This window comes from Hevea brasiliensis, chromosome 11 (genome assembly GCF_030052815.1).
Source record: "Hevea brasiliensis isolate MT/VB/25A 57/8 chromosome 11, ASM3005281v1, whole genome shotgun sequence".
In the NCBI taxonomy this organism is placed as follows: Eukaryota; Viridiplantae; Streptophyta; class Magnoliopsida; order Malpighiales; family Euphorbiaceae; genus Hevea; species Hevea brasiliensis.
The window spans coordinates 194815-212258 of NC_079503.1; the positions used below are offsets into that span (position 1 = coordinate 194815).

The 17444-nt window shown below is 35.4% G+C and overlaps 1 non-coding gene across 1 annotated transcript; it reads left to right on the forward strand.

Moving 5' to 3' along the window:
• Positions 1–3970: 3970 nt before the first annotated feature.
• On the forward strand, positions 3971–4097 carry LOC131171009 (small nucleolar RNA snoR77). The gene has a single exon (XR_009141768.1). It is a non-coding gene; the product is annotated as a small nucleolar RNA snoR77 (small nucleolar RNA).
• The last annotated feature ends 13347 nt before the right edge of the window (positions 4098–17444 follow it).

Genomic DNA, 17444 nt, shown 5'->3' on the forward strand with positions numbered 1-17444 from the left:
AGTCCTGTTGATCGGTGCAGTTACAAAATGTTATATGTTTTCTCTTTGTATGCCAGTTATGTATTTCATTTCCCTCCTGAATTTAATCCTTTGTCTGACCATCATTTACGAATGTTTGAGAATATAAATAATAAATCCTTGCACTTGCCTTGTATGTAGTTTTGTAATCACCGGAAAGTAGGAGAATGTAATTAAATAAGGGTTGCCTTGCAGTGCTTCATTTCATACCAAATGCAGGGAAGTATTTGCTTGTCAAGGCAAGCAGCCATTGAGATGCATTCTACTCTGCTGAATATAATCTTGTGTTGAAGGCATCAGATATTTATTCTCCCTTTGACGAGAATACGGTAATCTGTGCCTGTTGCTAACAAGCTCAGTTTCCCATATGAATAAAATCAACCTATAAAATAAAAAACGTGTGCTTCTCTTATGAATGTCCACCAATCTTGCTTGAGGGATCAATATTTCATCAACATAGGAATTCAAGTGAACATGGAACTTTTAACTCCTAAACCCTCTTCCCCCAAAATAAGGAAAAAGGGGAAAAACAAGAAAGGAAGAATAACAAATCCCTTTTTATACGTCTGGTGAGTGGTTATGGTATGGAGCTATAAGAAGAGATTCTCTATGTCTGGTAAAAACTCGAGACAGGATCCATTTAAAGATTATCTTACAATGGTGAGTGTCGTTCCACTTAAGTAAGTTGGCATCGTTATTTATTATTTTATTTTAATCACTCAATTTCAATTTTTTAAAACAAAATTCTTCAATTTAACTTTTTTTCATTTAAATCAAATTTCCAAGTTACAAAGAATAAAATTATTCTTTTGCCCTTCTCTCTTAATAAGAATAAAAATAATATTTTACCCGCTTTTCTCTTTTTTTTTTTTTCTTTTATGATTAAATTAATCAATAATTTTTTATCAATAAAATTAACTATAACTGAATCAACTGAAAAATAAACATTCTAAAATAGGCTAATTAAATTGAATCAAACCAATTAAAAAATCAAACTTAAATGGTTAAGTTCAATTTTATAACTGATTTTTGCCCACTCCTAATAATGGGGATTATCTAGTTTGGATCGAAAGGAGCTATATTCAGTGTGACTAGGTTATAGATTTTTGTCCGACCAAGAGCTTAGTTTTCTCTCTTGTATGGCTAATTATTCCATGCAGCTTAAGGCTTTGTTTTGAGATTGAGGGTGGGAGATACCATTAGATGCAGAAAATGATCTTTTTTTACCGCCCATTACCATTAGTTATGGCTTGCTGGCAAATTTAGAAGACACGAAATGAATTCATTTTTCAACATACCCAGCCTAATCCCATTGCAACTATTGTTATAATTTGAAAGCATAATTCTGAACTAAATTCCTTTCCCAAAATGTCCCCACTTCTTGAACATGGTCTGCACCTCCAAGAGGACTTCTAAAGCTCAATTGCGAAGCCAGTTTGGAAAAATAATAGACAAGGCTGCAACAGCAGTCATTGCTAGGAATGATCAGGGTATTTTGTATGATGGTTGTGCCTTAAACATTTCAGCATTATCTCCCCCTTGCAACAGAAGCTTCTGTTCAGTATTTTAAAATAGCTGCATCCATGAATAGTAATGCATCCATTCGAAACGGATATCTTTAGAGCTGGCCTTTTGAGTCCCCTAGGAAATTGCGGCTGCTTTGCAGATTATTCAAGGTAAGATGGCCCTTTATTTTTTTTTTTTTTCTTTCTGGCAGTTCATATCAGGAGAAATGCTAATAAAGCGGCAGATTGGATTTCCAAATGTTGTATTAATGATTTTTTGCCTACCTTATGGGTGATTAATCATCCTTCTGTATCAATTCTCATATTTATGCACTTGCTGCCTTGTAATGCATATTTTACAACTAACAAAAAAAAAACTTAATTGTAAAGCAATTTTTTTTTTAGAAAATAAAATATAAAACTTTCATTAAATAGAGATAGAATACAATTTTAAAGCACAAAACCTTATACTATTACAATTTTGTTTAAGAAAATTTAAAATAAATCTCTTATACAAAATATAATAGTAATTATTTTAATTTGAAGGAATTGATCGTATTGATAAAATATTTGATTTAGTATAATAGTATACACTTAATATCCTCATAAACATAAAATCTGTACTTTTTATTGTTGCACGCCTATTCAAATAACAAAATAAAACTCCTAATTCCATGATAAAAAAAAAAAGAAAAAATAGATCATGCAATGAAGGAAACAATAAATCATCAGAAAGAAAGAAATACCAAATTCTCATAAAGAGGAGACATCAAATTCTCTTCAATAAAGTGACAAAACTCACATCTATTAATAAAAATAAGTTGAGTACAAATACTGATCCGTTCCAAACAGATACAAATCTAAAAATTATTATTAGAAAAAACAAAGAAAAGAAAAAAGGAGACATGATAACTACATATGAAAATACTCACAAAGCATAAAATTTGAAGAGGAGAGAGAGGAAGGAGAGCTTAGAGAAAAAAGCGACTAGGGTTTAATTGTAAAGCAAATATTGAATTTAGGTTACTTTTAAATTTTAATTTTAACAATTACCTATTCCTATAATTTTTAATAAAATTTGACACATATAGTTTATTTATGAGATGAATTGTAAAATTTCATTAAATCTTCTTATTTTGCTTAGTGATAATAGAATATACTTAATTATTATTATTATTATTATTATTATTATTATTATTATTATTATTATTTAATCCCTATATTTTAAAAAAACCAACTACTTGGTCCCTATATTTTAAAAAATATACTATTTGGTCATTGTAAAAACTTCCTTAAACTATTTAGTCCATCCATCAAATTTTTCGTTAATCAATATTGGTTAACCTATTATTTAATTCCTCTATTTTAATGAAACTAATTACTTAGTCCCTATATTTTGGAAAAACATATTAGTTAGTCCCTGTGATTTGACTCTGTTAACTTTTTAGTTTCATAATTATTTTTTATACTTAAACTACCCCAATTCTCTCTTTCTCTTATTTCCTTCTTATTCTTTCTTATTTCTCTCTCCATGTTTCTTTTTCTCTATACCCACACCTTTCTCTCTCTTATTCTCTCTTTGTTTTCATCTATCAATAAAAATAGAATAAACTGTCTATATAAAAAAATTAATCAGTTTCTTTAAATTTCTAAATAATTAAGAAAAATTATTTCTAAGTAGAGAAAACATAAAAATGATATCCAAATAATTGAAAATTAAAAAAAAATGTAAATTAATATTTAGTCTCCTCATAGCAAAATTTTTATTTTTATCTAAGAATATTTTTCAAAATACATAAAGCAATTAATTAGTTTCACTAAAATAGGACTAAATAGTAGTATTTTTTAAAATACAGGGATCAACTAATTAGTTTCTTTAAAATAAAGGGACTAAACAATAGTGTGAATAATATAGGTAATAGAAAATTTGATGAAGAGACTAAATAGTTTAACAAAAATTTTTACAGGGACTAAATAGTATATTTTTAAAAATGCATAGACCAAATAGTTAGTTTCATTAAAATATAGAGACTAAATAGTAATTTTCCCTTTATGACAAAAGGCTTTTTGATTTTGTGTATATATTGTTCTCCAACATCAACATTACACTCAGTTTGGTTAGGGTTTATAAGTTGGCTATGCATCAGCATCCATGATTCAATCGCACAATCACATAAGTAGGCATCGAATTGATATCTACATAGATGTATTCTGAATATATGGGGCTGAAGTTTGACTCTTTGGCTAGTTACCTTTTCCATTGAGATGAATGCAGTTCCCTAAATCAATCTCTCAACCTATCACCCTTGTTCGCTATGATTTTTTCTTGTTTTGGCGGATTTCTTTTGTGAGAATACATCTTCTTATTCTTTAAAATCACTTTTTTTTTTTTCCACTTGATTGGTTTTTGCCTTTCTGGTTTAGAGTTCAATATCGGGCAACAATGCAGGTAGCCTCTTTGCAGAAAATATAATAGCCAAGAAGGTGTTTAACTGCTCGTACATTAATTGCCTTTTACTTTTCAGACTTGCTGAGGTTTTTCCTTGAAGCTTGTCTAGTAAGCCTAGGCACAATTTTAACCATTTCTTAACTTCCCTCACCCTCTTCTTTCTCAAGAAACCAATCGTAGATGTTAAATACTGTAACTTTTTCTTATTGGGTATGAATTGGAGAAGCCCACTTCTGTCTTTGATGCTCTTAAAAAATAATCTTGATCACTATTTTGTTAGTCTGTCCAATTTGAACAAAATTTTTGAACAAAATTGTATCATTGGTTCTTAATACAGGAAACATCAATCAATATTGGAATGTGCAAATATATTATTTAGGTTATCCTCCATGGTTTTGAATCATCAGAATACATTGGTTGTCCTTGTTGAGCAACTCTAATAGGTTAACATTTGTGAATGTGCAAGCATATTGGATGCATCCTAGTGATGTAGCTTCAACATGTGATATCAGAGTTTTGTAGCTTTACAACTATAGGTTTTTACCAATAAAATTCTTGCTTGAGAACAAGATAAGGTGACAATTAGAAGCTATCATTTGTATTTGTGTTCAACAGTTTAAACTACAGTTTGTGACTATTTAAAGGTCTTCTCCTAAAAGAGACTAGACCTATATTTTCATAGGCTAAAAGAAGAAATTCAATTTAAACTTTAGAAGTGGGAATTCATCCTTCTGTATCTTAAAGTATGAAATTTGAAGTGATATGTTGAATTAACGGCAAGCTTGGACTAAAGTTGTTGTTTTTTCTCGTGTGTTTTGAGCTTTAAGGTTATATTTTTTATTGGTGGGACCACAAGTGCTTCTTATGAGCATTGATGGTTTGAGATTCTCTATTTTGAGTTCTTTTGTATTATGGGTTCTAATGACCTGAGGAATTAATCACACCTGATTGATAGAGAATTAAGAGATATATTATCAAAAAAAGAAAAGAGAGAATTTTAAAACTACTTGAATTTGTGTTTAGTACATTGTTTTTCTTCACATTCTCATTGATCCTCTTCAGGTTCTGCTCAATACTCTATTTTTTGATCCAATTGGTATAGCTAGTCCTCGTTTGTTGTTGCTTAGCCTCTGTGTGGGCTATTTTATCTAAAAAAAAAAAGTAAAAGGCCTTTTAAATCCATGTGAAATAGTTCAATAGTTATCTAACCCATCAATTCATTTAGTCCGTTTAAGCTCTTAAGATTAAAAAAATGCATAAAAAGGTCCTGAGTTGACGATATTAACTCAATCTCTCACTTAAATTCCAACTAATAATAATAATAATAATAAATCCCTAAAAAGATCTTCTCGTGGATTTATTTTTACAAATTATGTATCTCTAAATTTCTATTCCACAGATTTCTAATTTTTTTCATCTAAGATGTTCAAGACAATCTTCTTTTTTTTCTCTTATTCTTTAGCATCTTATAAAGCCGCATCCATCAATCTAAAATCAAAATCTAACATTTGATCACCACAGCCAATGACACCAATAATACAAATCCATAACCATATAGTTAGTTTTCATAGATTATTTGTTGTCACCCCTTCAATTTTTAGCAGAAGATAGTAGCAAGCAATACAAAGTGAGGAAGAAGAGAAATTTGATTTGAGTGCTGATTATTGCATGTGAACAAGAATGTTAAAGATGAAGATTTAAAAAATTCTTATAGAAAGCTTTTCATGAAGTTGCTCCAGATAAAGAACCCAATTAACAAGGAAGAAGTTGAGGCTAAATTCAAGTAAAACTTTTTTGGTAGGTAAATTATCACAACCATCCAATCTCTCTTTTTGTTTTACTGGGTTTTGCTTGGAAGGCAATTAGTACGTTTCGTGTTTCAACTACCTTTATCATTTGAGTTTTGTTGATTTTACACTTTTATGGTGTTGCTCTATTTTTAGAGGGATTCTCTGCTTTTCTTCTTATGATCCAATGGGTGTATTTCGATTAAAAGTAATAATTCTCATGTCATCACGTATATAGGAATTCAATATATAATTAATTCTAGAAGCTCAGGTTATATTCAATTATTACTCAGGTTTTTATATCAAATTTTTTTAGGTTCTAAGTGATCATCAATAAATGATCAATATAGAGAAGGAGGGCTTAAAGACCAGACGCTAATGGCCCAACAATGTTTAGATTCAATCTCGGAAATGCCAATTACATTTTCATTGAATTCTTTGGTTTCTCAAACATTTGGAGGGAAAATATGATAACAAAAGGAGGCATCATTTATAGTCAAATAGTCATGTGACTGAATTTTATACTTATTCAGCTCATTTTTAAGAAGTTTGGTTTTAGATAAGCCATTTTAAAATAAATAAGGGCTTAATTGACCCTTTTTTATTTGTATTTATATGACTTTCAACTAATTCCGTAAGGGCTAAAATAAACTTTTTATAAAAAAAATAAAAAATAAGAAACAACATTAGCACCATCTCAATTTGAAACTATTAATAAGAAGCATACCAGCCTACGGAGCAACTTGAGCACCATTTGTTTTTTTTTTTATATATATATAATTAAAGAGGTAATTCATTAAAAAGAAACTGCATTAAGTAGTGAGGATACAAACATAATTTGGTCCCTTAGGTTACAAACAAAAAAAGGTTTCTTAAGGGTGCTAGTAGCCAAAGAGTGAGCCAGATGGTTCTCTTAACAAAGTGAATGTTCTAACTATGAAAATTACTCGTAAGGGACCGAATGTCAAGAATCAAGCTCTGAATATGTTGCAGAAATGAGGCTATAATGATCCAATCTAGGGACCATTATCAACATTAGGGATCTGGTCAGCTTAAAGTTGCCAGAACCCATAGTAAGCTTGAAACTTGAGAAACATATATTCATTCCTACATCTCACCATCTAAATATATATCAAACTGTTACACCTTAGTCTTTTCATCTATACAAAAACATTCATAACATAATAATGGTTCATAATTTGAACATTAACATACATAAGATCCAAAATGTGATGGTTCAACATGCATACCCTTAAAAGAGTTAACACAACATATACATCATCATACTTAAATGAATATCACATATTTCCAATTTCCTTTAATCACCAACATAGTATTATCCATTCATAAATTACATGTTCATCTATCCATACATCATACAGAAAGGAAAGGCTAAGGCTATCCTTGATACTCTCTCTTCAAAAAACTCTTCTAGTCCTGCAACCTTGCACCTTGGGGTTAGGAGAATGGGATAAGCTTACACAAGCTCAGTGAGTAAACTAACTGTAACACCCCTTACCCGTCTACAGTGTAGCCGAGCAAGTTATGCCACTCAGTGTGTCAGAGCACCAATTCATGTTTCAATTACAATTTATCCCTTTTAATTTATTTATTTACAATTTTTGATAAATCTGGATTTTTTCGTAAATTTTATAGAAAATCCGGCAGAGTGCCGGCTGTAAATTGGAAAAACAGTTCTTCTGAACCTGTTTAAAAACACTTCCAATATAGTTTCCAAATCCAAACTCTATTATACACATTTCAAGTCAATCTCAAAATCTCAAATCACAACACTATTTTCAGAAATTTTTCTCTTCACTTCATTACTGGAAGCTCAATCATAAATATTTCTCAACATTTCATTATCAACATACATTATACAAAAAATTTCAATAACATGAAATTTTATATATTTACATCATCAAATAATTTCAAAAGTTTATAGTTACAATCCAAAAACTAATACAAAATACAAAATACAAATGCTACCCCAAAGTCCTATGTCCTACCATATGCACTGCAGAGATGAGGTGAATCTGGACTCCGGATGCAGCTCTGAACGCTCACCCTGTCTGATGTCTGCTGGGCTCCCCAGCTAGATCTCCAGTACCTGTGCGTGGCAAAAGCGACGCGCTAAGCAATTCTACTTAGTGGTGAAACTCAACTCAACTAAGCCTTTATCCAAAAAATTTGGGGTCGGCTATATGGATTCACTTTCTCCACTCTGAACGATTTTGGGTTAAATCCTCAGAAATGTATAATGCTTCTAGGTCATGTTGTACTACTCTCCTCAAAGTCAATTTAGGTCTACCACTTAGTGGTGATAATATAAAATCAAATAAAATAAAATAATTATGCAGAATATATGTTTACATTTTTTAGTAAACTTAATTTCTGATATTATTTACAGTATTATTCAATTAAAATTTGATAAGATTTATTATTATTGCCTGAGTAAACCATACTAGTTGACTGGACTGGAAACGGGTAAACTGGCACTGGGTACTAAGTACCTCGGACCATCACACTATCGATCACATTGTGTCTCCCGGTGTGCAACAGAACAGCTAACAAGCTGTAATAATTATCAGGGTTAAAACCTAAGTATATCAACTCAAATAACATAGTCAAAGGCTATTATATCACAGAATGACATGGAAAGCCATGAAACACAGAATGGCATGAAGCCATATGCAGTACTACTAACAAAACCCTATTTGTAACACCCCTGATTTTTTTATATATTATTATTGGGCTTCGTGTAGGTATCCTCAATTCGCGAAAATTCGGCGGTTAATGGGATGCGTGAATTTCGGCCGAGACAGACCAGCTACCGAAAAAGTCTCCGAATTGGATCGAGGTTTTGGCTATCCCACCATTGTTAGGCATCCCGAGCGCGTTCTCGAAGTCGGAATCGGCAAAGGTAAACCCGAACCTTGCTTTTTCGTAATTTTTTTATGCTTAAATAGGATTAAAAATCCATAAAATATTCGTGGTAGCTCAGAAAATTATGATTCTTTTTGCAATAGCCTAGTAATATTGCTAAGGACCGCAGGGCAAAGTTTTAGAATTTTTAAAGCTTGTTTGGGCAGTTTTTGCAAAAATGATCAATTATAAGGACTAAATTGAAATTTTACATATTGTGATGGATGACTGATTTGATGGGCCCATGAGGGGCTGTGTGATGTGATTGAGCTGTGGACATATAGATTGTGAATATAGAAGTGTGTTTTGAGCCATTTTGCAGGTTGGGTAGGTCCTAGGTATAGGGGAGACTTTGCCAGATTTTCGGCACGACTTAGGACGTATTTGGTCTTTTTCTTTATTTGTATGGAGCCAAATTTATTAAATAATTGTAATAAAATTGTCAGGTGAGTCGGGACAGCCTTCTTCCTCCGCCCAGCCGCCACAGTGACCGTTGTCAAGTCTGTGAGTAAAATATTAATTTTAATTGTAATTTCGATATTATTATATGTTCAAGCATGCCCATGCATCACTTATATGCATATATTTATGTAGTTAAACTCTAGGCACGATTTATGTTGCATTCATAACTGTTAGCGTGCCATGGATGTTGTTGTGATAATTTGGAGCAGTGTGCATGCGTTGGCGTGCGTGTGATGTGGTGTGGACTATGAATAAGACGGGTAGACACGGCTTGAGATCTTCGCTGGGACCCGGTCCTTCGGGGTAGACACGACTTGAGTTCTTCGCTGGGACCCCGATTTGGTTATTAAGTGGAAGTCCGAGCTGAGTTCTTCGCTGGCACCGGGTTGGATTAAGAGAGCTGTATAGGGGATCAGCTCCCATATATTATGATTGATGTTACAGGGTGCGTGAGTGCTCCAAATTTACCTTTTTGATGTTATGATGTGAAAATGTTGTTGATGTTGCATTTCACTCTACAGGGTGCATTAGTTTTAGATAGTTATAGAGATTATGGTTAAAATTGATATTTTACTCTCTGAGTCGAACGCTCACTCCTGTTCAATATTTTTCCAGGCCACAGGAGGATATTTTTGAGGTTAACCTGCTTCCTTTCCTTGCAGGTTGTTTATCAATATTTGTGTAATTTTATTTACTCCTAGAATTTTCGCATGTGTTAGAAATGTTTATTTGATTTGGGTCTGTAAACTAAATTATTATTGTGGACCTGTAAAAATTATTATATGCATGTTTGATGGACTGGATGAGGGAGCTGAGCTCCCATTTATCATTATGATGATATGAGTATGTGGAGGGTGAGCTGAGCTCCCCAATGGATTGTTTATTGTGTTTACAGGTCGGGTGAGTCAAAACTCCCCGTTGGTAGGTCCATTTATGGCGGACTCTGTCCGGTTGGTTTCTTGAAATTGGGCCCAAATGGGCCTTAGAGTTGGGTAAATGAATAGTTAAGGCTTACTACGGGCCCTGGGGCTTTAGGTGGCCTGTGTCCTAGTGCGGTCCGCCCATAGGTTGGGTCGTGACAAATGTGGTATCGAGCTTAGGCTCCAGTTCTTAGGGAATGTTCATCTAAAGTGTTGGGAAGAGTCTACTAGGAGTCACATGCGAGTATAGGATTCTGCTTGCCTTTTTCCTGTAATTCTTTATTTCTAGATTCTACGTTATACCTCTGAAATATAAGATTACCTCGATTAGTGTCTTGATTTTCGTGGAGTACATAGAAACATGAAATAGATTTAGCAAACTTATTGAGATCTACCTTGAAAACACGTACTCCAATAAATACTATATTTTCTTCAGTATGGGTTTAAATGGTGTGCCCATTTCGTGCAAGGCACGAGTACATAAAAGTGAGTCTTGAAAATCTGATTTGCCTAGATAAGGATGAGGATACCATTCTTTGGTAGTCATCAGTGGATGACCCAGACAGAATAAGTTTATGATAATAGAAGATTCAAGAGAGATAAGAGATTAAGAGACCTAGTCTGCCAGGACGTATCGTAGTAACTATACAATATTCTCGATGTCTGTTCTGTAAGCTGCAGATTACAGTACCGACATGAGATTATTGTGTAGAGCTGCGTACTTCCCTGTAGTGCTTATGATGAGGATGTTGCAAGCAGTATCTGTTTTGGTACAGTAATGCCAGAACAGAGTTCTATATCTGCAAAGGAGTTGGGAACTCTTGGTTAGGGATCTAGAGCTAGATTATCGAAGGTCACAGTTGGGTGGTAACTAGAGTCAGTGACCCAGTTACCCTAGCATGAGCTAGAGTTACAGTAAGAGTTGCTATCAGACCAGAGGTTTCGGACTAGTTGCAAAGTAAAGGTGACACCTATAGAGTGAGACCATCTAGTCTTCGGTATGGAATTTTGGATGGTTTTTGCAGTATGACAAACATTTTGCTTAGAGCTTAGTGAGAATAGTATACCTTGTGTGTATCAGTATGGAATAAAGTACAACCCTACTACCTAGAGAAGGTCGAAACTATGAATATATGATTTACAGAGCTATGATATGATAAGAGAGACATTAGTTTGACATGGTTTTGGGCAAGGTGGTAAATGTAGTACCTTTGTTGCAGCAAGTTAGGGTATAGTCCTATCTTTTCAGAAGGGATCGAAAGTTATTACTAATAATGGTGACCCACAAAATAGTGCCCCAGATGGGACTGTAAAGTGTGGTAGAGAGTAGTTGGCTCGGGTATCCTGGAGAGGATACAAGGTCCATTATAGGAATCATATATAATCAGATCACGATGGATGTAAATCCTTTGAATTGGATGACGGGTTTGGGTGCCCGAAATCTTAAGTTTTGGAATTGAGTAAACATGGAAAATAATAATAATAAAAATAATAATAAATAAAATTACTGCAGAATCAGTTCTCGAGGTAGTAAGGGTATTATGTAAGCTAAAGGATAAGAATAGAAATCATACGATAAAGGTATGACTGCAATTTCCTGAGTTCCTTTCTGACTTCATATTGTTCAAACAGTAGTATAATTATAAAAGTGTTAAGAGTAATAAATTAGCGAAGATAAATCACAGAAGGCCAGTAGACAGAGAAAGTGTAGAATGAAAATTGGGATAATTGATTACAGATGCAATATAATCTAAGTGCTAGTGGGAGTACTAGCTAGAGTGGTCAAAGGACCAAATCTGAGTAGCACAGACATATGATAACGCGATAGAGACTCTGAAAGATATAGTTAGCAAGTACAACTGTTATGTTAGAAAGAAGAATGGAACAAGGGATAGAATAGTCAAGTTCTATTTTGGGTAAGACAAAGGAAATAAATGAAAGGACAACCTAAAGAGCGCATAATAAAAGGAACAAAGTTAAGATATAGGATAGGCTAAGTGTTATTCTTGGCAAGGAGAATGACAAGGATGGAAAACCCAAAATGGGACCACATTAGTGAGAAAAGTGATGGAGGTATGGAATACAATAATAATGAGTAAATGTTAGAAGGTGTGTGATGGTATTGCAGACTACCTAAATAGGTAGAGAAAGAGAAGTTAGTAAGCAGTAAGTTGAATAAAAGTCAGTCTAAGGGATCAAATAGGTATGATGAGAGGAAAAGAATGATAGATAATGACACATAGGTTTTAGGTTAGACTTTTGAGATAGTGAGAAGGTAGTTAGAGGTTCGTTATGAATGTCAGGCAAACATTTTTAGTGTGATCAACAGAATCACTTTGCAGTGAAGCAATAACAACAGAGCAACAGTAGGGGTAGAATAAAAAGTAACAAGTATGGATGGTAATAAATCACTATAAAGTTTAAGGATCAAATTAATGACCATAGATAAGGGTGGAATTAGTGTTGAAAGAATCTATTAGCGAGAGAAATCTTTCAGGATTCAACAAGGGTTAAGGGCACAATATAAACGATGATAGATATGAATCATAGGTCGAGTATAAGTAAAGTTAATAAATTATAAAATATTATGTCAGGAAGGACGATGGTACAGTAAAGGGTTCATGCAGATGATACCTTATAGGTAGAGCACAATTGTGCTAGGAGATGATGAAATTTGAAGAGAGACTAAGAAACATAGGTTAAACGTTATTATATGGACAATCAAGCAGCGATTGAATATAGAGGATATTTTTCTTTCTTTTCAAGTTTAGCTCGTGTTTTGATTCCAGAGCGTTATATAAGGAGCAGAGACGAGGCAAGGAGACCTAGTTATTTGAGATTTTGATAGGCACCAATTCATATACAATTTCGATATGAGAATGACAAGAAGTGCATACCTAGTGTTAAGTATGAAAGGATGATCGAGTAATGACAGAGTTAAATTGAGTTAGCTACTAAGGCTTATGCATTGTTTTAAACTATGAGCTAGATGAAGTACTATTTATGGATGAGTTTCAATAGATGAAATTGTTGATGGGTAATTTGAGGTTGAAGTTTAGAAAGCTATGGGCAGTATATATGATTATATTAAGGAGAATGAACACGTGAAGTATCTTGTTTGGAATTAAGGCATGACACATATTTCCTACAGCCGTGTTAGTTCAGATGGAACTTATAGTTTATGGGGCTCATATTCATCCAGGATAAGCAATTTCCTACTAAGGCTGGTAGGGAATAATAATGTTCTGATAGTTAAGTTGGAAAAAAGGGGATACAAGAAAAATTTTCTATGGGTAATTATAAGTGTTACATAAGGTGAAGAATGTGCTGGTAGGAGTAAATCATAGGGTTAGAATTCTCTCAGTAATGAAACTAGTAATCAAGATAAGACTAAGAAATAAAAAGAAAGTTAAAGTTGATGATGGGATAGACATCTTTGAAGGAAAAGGTGTAAGGATGAGATAGGACTAAAATTAAGGAATAAGTACAGCAGGTTGAAAAGATACCAACAATACCAAAAATAGGAAAAGGGAAGTGGATAAGATGCAAAGGACAGGAAGAGAGCTCGATAGAGTCAGTTATAATGATGAGGATAAGGAGTGTCTAACCACTGCCCCTGTGTTAACACTACCTATGAGCGGTGAAGGATACACCGTGTACTGTGATACCTTCAGAGTTGGCCTAGGGTGTGTTTTGATGCGGAATGGAAATGTAGTGGCTTATGCTTCAAGGCAGCTGAAGAGGCATGAGCAGAACTATCACACCCATGATTTGGAAATGGCGGCTGTAGTCTTTGCACTAAAAATCTGGAGACACTACCTGTATGGTGAAGTGTGCGAGATATACACCGACCATAAGAGTTTGAAGTACATCTTCCAACAGAGGGATTTAAACTTGAGACAGAGGAGATGGATGGAGCTTCTGGAAAACTATGATTGCACCATCCAGTACCACCCTGGGAAGGCCAATGTAGTAGCAGATGCTTTAAGCAGAAAATCTTCTGGCAGTTTGGCGCACATTTCAGCAGAGAAGAGACCGTTGATTCAGAAAGTACATGAGTTGATGGATCAAGGTTTAATCCTAGATCTTTCAGATGAGGGGGTCTTGTTGGCTCATTTTTCAGTGAGGCCAGACTTGCAAGATAGAGTTAGAGTTTCCCAACACAGAGACCAACAATTAATGAAGATCATAGAAAGAGTACAGCAAGGTGAAGGTGGTGAGTTTGGATTTGCCAATGATGGTGCCCTAGTGCAAGGTTCTAGGATATGTGTGCCCGATGTGGACAATCTCAGAGATGAAATCATGCGAGAGGCACACTATACACTGTACAATGTCCACCCAGGTTCCACCAAGATGTACCATGATGTGAAAGATAGCTATTGGTGGAATGGCATGAAGAGAGACATAGCAGACTTTGTGTCCAAGTGCTTGACTTGTCAGAAGGTGAAGTTTGAACACCAGAGACCGTCAGGGAAGTTGCAAGAGCTTCCTATCCCAGAATGAAAGTGGGAAATGATTTCTATGGATTTTGTGACTGGGATGCCTCGTACCACGCGAGGATATGATTCGATATGGGTAATTGTAAACCGCCTAACCAAATCAGCTCACTTCTTGCCTGTGAAGACTACATATTCTGTGGCACAGTACACCCGGCTCTACATTCGAGAAATAGTCAGATTGCATGGAGTTCCGGCTTCCATAATATCTGACAGAGGGCCCCAGTTCACTTCTCGATTTTGGAGAAAGTTGCAGGAGGCACTTGGCACACAGTTGAACTTCAGTACGGCTTTCCACCCTCAGACAGACGGACAGTCCGAAAGGACAATCAAAACACTGGAAGACATGCTTCGCATGAGTGTCTTGGATTTTGGAGGTCAATAGGATGATCAGCTAGCTTTGGTGGAGTTTGCCTACAACAACAGTTACCATTCCAGCATAGGGATGGCACCCTATGAGGCACTATATGGAAGAAGGTGTAGGTCTCCTCTGTGTTGGACAGAAATGGGGGAAGCGAAGGTACATGATGTAGACCTAGTGTAGTACACTTCAGAGATAGTTCCTTTAATCAGGGAACGATTGAAAGCTTGACTTCGATGGCGTAAGAGTTATGCGGACCCAGACTAAGGGATGTGGAGTTTGCGATGGCGTATGTATTCTTGAAGGTTTCTCCAATGAAGGGAGTCATGAGATTTGGAAAGAAGGGCAAGTTGGCACCTCGGTATATTGGACCTTTTGAGGTTACTGATAGAGTTGGAGCAGTTGCCTACCGGCTAGAGCTACCACCCAACCTTTCTCACGTTCATCCCGTGTTTCACATCTCCATGCTCAGGAAATATATTCCTGATCCTTCTCATGTACTACAATCGGATGTAATAGAACTAAAGGAGAACTTGACATTTGAGGAGCAACCTGTAGCCATAGTGGACTACCAAGTGAGACAGCTAAGATCAAAACAGATCCCTATGGTTAAGGTTTTGTAGAGGAGCCAGTCAGTGGAAGAGTGCACCTAGGAGTCAGAACGGGACATGCGTAGCAAGTACCCTTATATGTTCAATGTGTAATCATGTATTTTATTCTACCTTGTGTAAAATTCGAGGACGAATTTTCTGTAAGGGGGGAAGAATGTAACACCCCTGATTTTTTTATATATTATTATTGGGCTTCGTGTAGGTATCCTCAATTCGCGGAAATTCGACAGTTGTCCGGATTTGTGAATTTCCGGCCAGACAGACCAGCTACTGAAAAAGTCTTCGAATTGGATCGAGGTTTTGGCTATCCCACCATTGTAAGGCATCCCGAGCGCGTTCCCGAAGTCGGAATCGGCAAAGGTAAACCCGAACTTTTCTTTTTCGTAATTTTTTTGTGCTTAAATAGGATTAAAAATCCATAAAATATTCGTGGTAGCTCAGAAAATTATGATTCTTTTTTGCAATAGCCTAGTAATATTGCTAAGGACCGCAGGGCAAAGTTTTAGAATTTTTAAAGCTTGTTTGGGCAGTTTTTGCAAAAATGATCAATTATAAGGACTAAATTGAAATTTTACATATTGTGATGGATGACTGATTTGATGGGCCCATGAGGGGCTGTGTGATGTGATTGAGCTGTGGACATATGGATTGTGAATATAGAAGTGTGTTTTGAGCCATTTTGCAGGTTGGGTAGGTCCTAGGTATAGGGGAGACTCTGCCGGATTTTCGGCACGACTTAGGACGTATTTGGTCTTTTTCTTTGTTTGTATGGAGTCAAATTTATTAAATAATTGTAATAAAATTGTCAGGTGAGCCGGGACAGCCTTCTTCCTCTGCCCAGCCGCCACAGTGACCGTTGTCAAGTCTGTGAGTAAAATATTAATTTTAATTGTAATTTCGATATTATTATATGTTCAAGCATGCCCATGCATCACTTATATGCATATATTTATGTAGTTAAACTCTAGGCACGATTTATGTTGCATTCATAACTGTTAGCGTGCCATGGATGTTGTTATGGTAATTTGGAGCAGTGTGCGTGCGTTGGCGTGCTTGTGATGTGGTGTGGACTATGGATAGGACGGGTAGACACGGCTTGAGATCTTCACTGGGACCCGGTTCTTCGGGGTAGACACGGCTTGAGTTCTTCGCTGGGACCCCGATTTGGTTATTAAGTGGAAGTCCGAAATTTGAGTTCTTCACTGCACCGAGTTGGATTTAAGAGAGTGTATAGGATCGGCTCCATATATTATGATTGATGTTACAGGGTGCGTGAGTGCTCCAAATTTACCTTTTTGATGTTATGATGTGAAAATGTTGTTGATGTTGCATTTCACTCTACAGGGTGCATTAGTTTTAGATAGTTATAGAGATTATGGTTAAAATTGATATTTTACTCTCTGAGTCGAACGCTCACTCCTGTTCAATATTTTTCCAGGCCACAGGAGGATATTTTTGAGGTTAACCTGCTTCCTTTCCTCGCAGGTTGTTTATCAATATTTGTGTAATTTTATTTACTCCTAGAATTTCTGCATGTGTTAGAAATGTTTATTTGATTTGGGTCTGTAAACTAAATTATTATTGTGGACCTGTAAAAATTATTATATGCATGTTTGATGGACTGGATGAGGGAGCTGAGCTCCCATTTATCATTATGATGATATGAGTATGTGGAGGGTGAGCTGAGCTCCCCAATGGATTGTTTATTGTGTTTACAGGTCGGGTGAGTCAAAAACTCCCCGTTGGTAAGTTCATTTTATGGCCGGACTCTGTCCAGTTGGTTTCTTGAAATTGGGCCCAAATGGGCCTTAGAGTTGGGTAAATGAATAGTTAAGGCTTACTACGGGCCTCGGGGGCTTTAGGCTGGCCCAGGTCCTAGTGCCGGTCCGGCCCATAGGTTGGGTCGTGAC